A 6,161-nucleotide genomic window follows, 5' to 3' on the forward strand; every position below is an offset into this window, starting at 1 on the left:
TTAAAATGAAAGCAGAATTCTGAGTGCTCCTCTTTAGAAGAGATCTCTGCTGGACGTTTACGGGAAAAGGAGAGCTAGTCAAAGGGGTTAAGTGGAAATGACAGCGCTGGCCTTGTGTTCACTCCTAGGCTACACTTGTCATTTCTGAGCCCTCTGCTAATTTCATTACTCAGCAAGCTGTTGGGATTGATTTTTGTTTCCCAGCTGTTAGCAAGAGGAAATTTACATTTTTACTAGATTTCTGCCTTTCAGCAAAGAAAAATGAGCCAATCAGGATTCATGGTTGGCAAAGTTGCTCTGGAAATGTAAATGTAATTGGCAGTTTCTACATCAGCTATCTGAGAGGGAGCGGGATGGGGTGCATGAGAGAGAGTCATAGTTGCTGAGTCCTTGTTATTAGGTTATAAATGGAGAAGACTGCTTACCTCTCTTCCCCCACAAAGATCTACACCAGTGTGCAACTACTGACATCTTCAGTTCAAATACAGGAAATTATAGTCGGCCGTGACTCATACATAAGTCTTGAAGGATGTATTAAATGATAAAAATGGGGTTGCTGTCTGGTTAGTAAGAAGAAGTTAGCCTTGTGGATTAGAAATGAGCTGGATTCATAACATTCTCAGCTTCTAGAATAAGGTTCAGATAAGCAGAGCTAGAGCACACTGAATGAAAAATGTTTGGCAGCCTTAGGCACCTGTAAGTAACTCAAAAGAAGGCTTGAGAAAAGAAAGAGGGGCAGGTATGTTGGCTATAGATAGCTGAGCCAGAAAAGCAGCAACAAGGTGTAAATTTATGAGTCGATTTGGCATTGGGGTTGGGTTATCTTGACCTGGGACACTTTGCCAAGAGGAAATTTTAAGCGAAAGCAAGGATATATCATATTATATATTTTGTTTTTAAAAAATATTCTTGAAACACCTGGACATTTCAGTTTATTGTAGGACACCCAGTGGTTTAAAAACACAAGGTGGAAGGAGAAATTACTTCAGTAGTATATATGTATATTCAAAACAATAATGCAAATATCACTCTTCCTGATGGTAAAGTGGGATTGACTGTATGGATGAGATGGGCCCCAAGAGGGAGTCAGCAGGAGTGGCTCACTGCAAAAACCTAGTCCACTTGGTTGTCAGGGAAATCTGGACTTTTTCTACTCTCCCCAACTCCCAGCCCCATATCCTAGCTGGAAATGAGGGCTGCCCTTGTCCCCCCATTAAACCCAGGCAGCACACAGGCAAACAGAAGGTTCTGTGTTTGTGGTGATAACATCCCACCTTTAGTCTCTTCTGCTTTGATGTAAAACCAAAGATATCAGCAGCAGGCAATGATTTCCCTAGACTGTCATATGTTGTTTACAGCAACTGAGGACAGAGGTTGAGGATAAGAAATGGAGAGGAAGATGAAAAGCTAAGGTGAGTAAGAACACGTTGATGGAGGGAAGAAAATGCCAAAATACAGGAATGAAGAAACAAATCAGAAAGGGGAAAAGGTACATGAATGAAAACTGTTTGTGTGCAACAATGCTGACATCTACTGGCTTGTTCTGTTAGTTACACATTCTGATTGTTCTCTCTTTTATCACATTCATATTCCTCATAAATTTCTGGGCCTGCACCATAATCTTAATAATTTATTATTTATACCCCACCCATCTGACTGGGCTTCCCCAGCCACTCTGGGCAGCTCCCAACAGAATATTAAAAACACAATAAAACATCAAACATTAAAAACTTCCCTAAACAGGGCTGACTTCAGATGTCTTCTAAAAGTCAAATTGTTGTTTATTTCCTTGAGATCTGATGGGAGGGCATTCCAGAGGGCGGGTGCCACTACCGAGAAGGCCCTCTGCCTGGTTCCCTGTTACCTCACTTCTTGCAGTAAGGGAACTGCCAGAAGGCCCTTGGAGCTGGACCTCATTGTCCGGGCTGAACGATGGGGATGGAGACGCTTTTTCAGGTATACTGGGCCGAACTTGATGATCAAGAGAGCAACCCAGCCAGATGGGTGGGGCATTATCATCATCATCATCATTATTATTAATTATTATTATTAGTAGTAGTAAATATGCATGAAGCTATCTAGAAGCCATGCTAAAGGTTTCCCCACAATCTTTCTATCTAACTGACATATAACTGAGGTTAGTCATCCTTGGATTTTCCTCATTCTTTTTATATCCCAGGCCAAGCATGTGTAAGAACTCTTCTCACTCTTGCCAAATGCATAGCAGGCAGGAGGAATGGCTAGTGGGCAGATTAGGGAAGGGCCTCCATGATCCCATGATCCCTTCCCATGCTCTTTAAGCACATGTGCGGGTCTGAATGAGTTCCCTATCCTGTTTTGGCTGAATGGACTTAATCCTTTCTTTCTGTGAAGTCAGTTGTTAAATCCCTTTGCGCTCCCTACAAGCCTGCTAAACCATAGAAATCACAGCCGTCTCCCGTGCACGCTCCTAACATTTACTCATTTTGACTTGCAAAATATAATCCAGTAGAATGATCAGAAATGTGAATATCAGCCGCTATGGACAACTGTCCTCCTCAGCGATGGGGGGAAAATGAATCCTAGACAATCAGGAAATAAACTTCTGCAGTGCCGTTTCACAGCAAGCCACTGCCAGCATATTTTCAGTACTGGCATTAGAATCGCAGCGCAGGAATGCACTCTGAGCTATAGCACTTCTGCTGAGCTCTGTAGGTCAAGGTTGAATATAGAAGTCCAGAAAGTTGTCATTGTTTGCAATTGTTCAGGCGCCATGATGATTAGAATTTTGGCTGCATCATTTTGAAAATGATGTCCTTGATAAGCTGCAGCATTTCAGATTTCCTTCATAGATAATGAAGTGTACAATAACTGATATCACTGGCTATGGAGGGTTTACAAACAATGTGTCAGCATTCCAGAAATACAAGTCACCTCTTTTGCATAACTTAAGATGACTGGTGCAAATGATTTATTCCTGTTAGCATGAATCACCTTGGCACTTTCTTTAACAAAAATGGTATGAAAACTTTTTTTTGCCAGTCGTGTATTTTCCTTATAGATGATGTAAGAAAAAGGGTAGATTTAACACTATTAAATTTCTCACTTGGCCATTCATGTGATTGTGATAATATGTTTTATGTGGCTGTACACCACCTTGGGGGACGCAGGTGGCGCTGAGGCTTTAACCCACAGCGCCACCTGCGTCCCCCAAGGTGGTGTACAGCCACATAAAACATATTATCACAATCACATGAATGGCCAAGTGAGAAATTTAATAGTGTTAAATCTACCCTTTTTCTTACATCATCTATAAGGAAAATACACGACTGGCAAAAAAGGACTTGCCGATCGAAAGGTCGGCGGTTCGAATCCCTGTGGCGGGGTGCGCTCCCGCTGCTCGGTCCCAGCCCCTGCCAACCTAGCAGTTCGAAAGCACCTCCGGGTGCAAGTAGATAAATAGGGACCGCTTACCAGCGGGAAGGTAAACGGCGTTTCCGTGTGCGGCTCTGGCTCACCAGAGCAGCTTCGTCACGCTGGCCACGTGACCCAGAAGTGTCTCCGGACAGCGCTGGCCCCTGGCCTCTTGAGTGAGATGGGCGCACAACCCCAGAGTCTGGCAAGACTGGCCAGTACGGGCAGGGGTACCTTTACCTTTACCTTTACACCACCTTACTCCTTTATAATAGTGCCGTATATAAATAGCTTTTTGAAATAAATAAATAAATAAAATAACTAATAACTATATATATATATGAGAGTTTTACGTGTCGTGAACCAGCAGCCATTTCTACAAGAACAGATCAGTGCAAAAGCACATGGCATGTCCAAATAAATAAATAAATGATATTAGGTTGGACTTTTGTACAGGGATCTAGAGACCAACTGCTCTTCAGATTAGACACTTACAGGTGTAAGGTAATCCTGTTTCTAGGTTCTTGCCTGGATTCTGGGCACGCCATACATTGCCTCAACCCACAGCTGGATGAGCCATTGATAGCATTGTAGGTTTCCAGGCTGATTATTTTTGGATCTCAATATGGTTTTGTCTCTACTGCAGGGCCTGTTTGGGCCCACAGGGAGCAGCAGTGTCAGGTGGAGGCTGAGCAGCACACGTGAGACATGACGTGACGTTGTGATGTTATGTTATGTCTCGCATGCCACTGGGCACCCACAGTCTGGGGCCCAAGTTGGCCCCTCTGCTACCACCCCATTTGCCCCTCCATTAATGCAGGTGTGAGCTGATTGTTTGCAGAGGGCCACGTGAAATTAACCAAAGGCCACATGCAACCCTTAGCCCACAGATTCCTATGCCAGCCTTAATGTTGGTCAGTGTCTAGAAACTGACAAAATAATGTTGATTTTTCTTAATAGCTCAGCAAAACCAACAAAGGGTTGGTTGGCAGCTAAAAATTAACAGACTTACAGCAACATAGGCTTTTGTGGACAAAAGTCCAGTAGATGATCTGATAATATAAAAGCCATGCTACTTCCTTTCATACTAAATCTAAGGCCAGCTGCCTGAGAGTTTGCACCTAACTGAGGTGTCCTTCTTCCACATTCCCTGGCATCAAATGTGAACAGCCCTCAGCTGCCATCACCTGGTTTCGGGCAGGGGATGTAGAGGTCATCCCAACCCTTATGCTGTAATGCTGCATTATCACCAATTACTTTACCATTCACGAGTCACTTCACATATTTTTGCATACATTTAAGCTCTAATGTCTAATTAAATTGACACAGACTGTACGTTCTGCATTTCATTGCCATTTAAGCCAACCTTTACGGTTCCCCCTTTATTTTCATGTGTTTAGATAACTCTAGTGGGTTTTACACATAATGTATCTTGGGGCTGCCGTAATCAATGTATTGGTCTTTTAAGGTGCTACAAAACTCTTGTTGCTTTTTATGCAACAAACTAAGATGGGTGCCAGTCTTAGAAAATGTATATATTTTTGAGCAGTGCTTGTGTGTGTGTGTGTGTGTGCGCGCGCGCATTGAGGTAATCTCGTTTTGACTCAAGAAAATCACCAAAAAAGGAAATGAAGCCACCATCAGAGGTGGTCACAACAAAACTAGCCAATCACCATTCTAGATTCCAACTCCTACTTCACACATTAAACACTCGCTGCTGTCTAGGACTCAGAAAACACCATGACAGGAAATGAGGCCGCCATCAGGGGTAGCAACGGGGCTGACGATTCACTGTGCTATTTAACGGAACTGATGATTCACCATGCTAGAGAAGAAACTATTTTTTAAATTTTTTTAAAAAAGGTTTCTTCTTCCGTTAGATTCACAAAATGTTTAGGGGTATGTGTACCCCTGCGTCCCCCCCCCCCAAAAAAAACACTGTTTCTGAGAGTAGATGGCCCAGGCACATCTGCAGTGGCAGACCCTTGTTGTTGGCATTCACAAGGCTGGGTTCAAGTAGTAGTTGCTCTAGCAGGAGCTGCTGCAATGAATCCTGTTAATATGGTGAAGATTTGCCCCCTCGCCTCTCTCCATGCCTCCCAAATAGCTCTGAGGGGTTGGGAGAGCCCCCAGAACAGCATGTGGGGGGAGGAAAGGTGAGCTCATTCCAGCTTGACAGGGGGTTGGACTAGATGATGCTTAGGGTCTCTTCCAACTCTGCAATTATATAATTTGGCAAGCAGAACTGGTTGCAGTAAGGGAATTATTGTATTAGCGTTACGTTGAAATCCATCCATTATATATATTGTCTTGTTTGGTGAATAGCTCCAAGATCAAGTGCTTCCCAGTAGTATGTTTGTGTACATGCTGTTCATTAGTGTCTAGTTTTGTAGGCTTTCTCTCTGATGAATAATCTCTGAATAAAAGAAATTACCTCATTCATCCCTTTAATTTAGCAGTTGGAGTTTCTTCATGCTGTATTGATTAAAACAAAGGCATGCATTAGAATGATTCAAGAAAAGAGTTACAAATAAAAGTGGAAGGTATTCCACTGATAGATTCTTTAAAAAGCAATGGAAAATGATTAGGATGAGTCAGAAATAATCTAATTTCTACTGTAGGGTGGAAATAACATTCTTCAAGGGACATTTATTGTTCTCTTCAAAAAGTATCTATGCTTGAAAGGAAAAACTGTATACTTAAAGACTTGAATGAGTTTTAAAAATGCATATATTTTCCTAATCCCAATATTATAGTGCTGTTTTTTT

The sequence above is a fragment of the Podarcis gaigeae genome (genome assembly GCF_964106915.1).
Source record: "Podarcis gaigeae genome assembly, chromosome: 2".
In the NCBI taxonomy this organism is placed as follows: Eukaryota; Metazoa; Chordata; class Lepidosauria; order Squamata; family Lacertidae; genus Podarcis; species Podarcis gaigeae.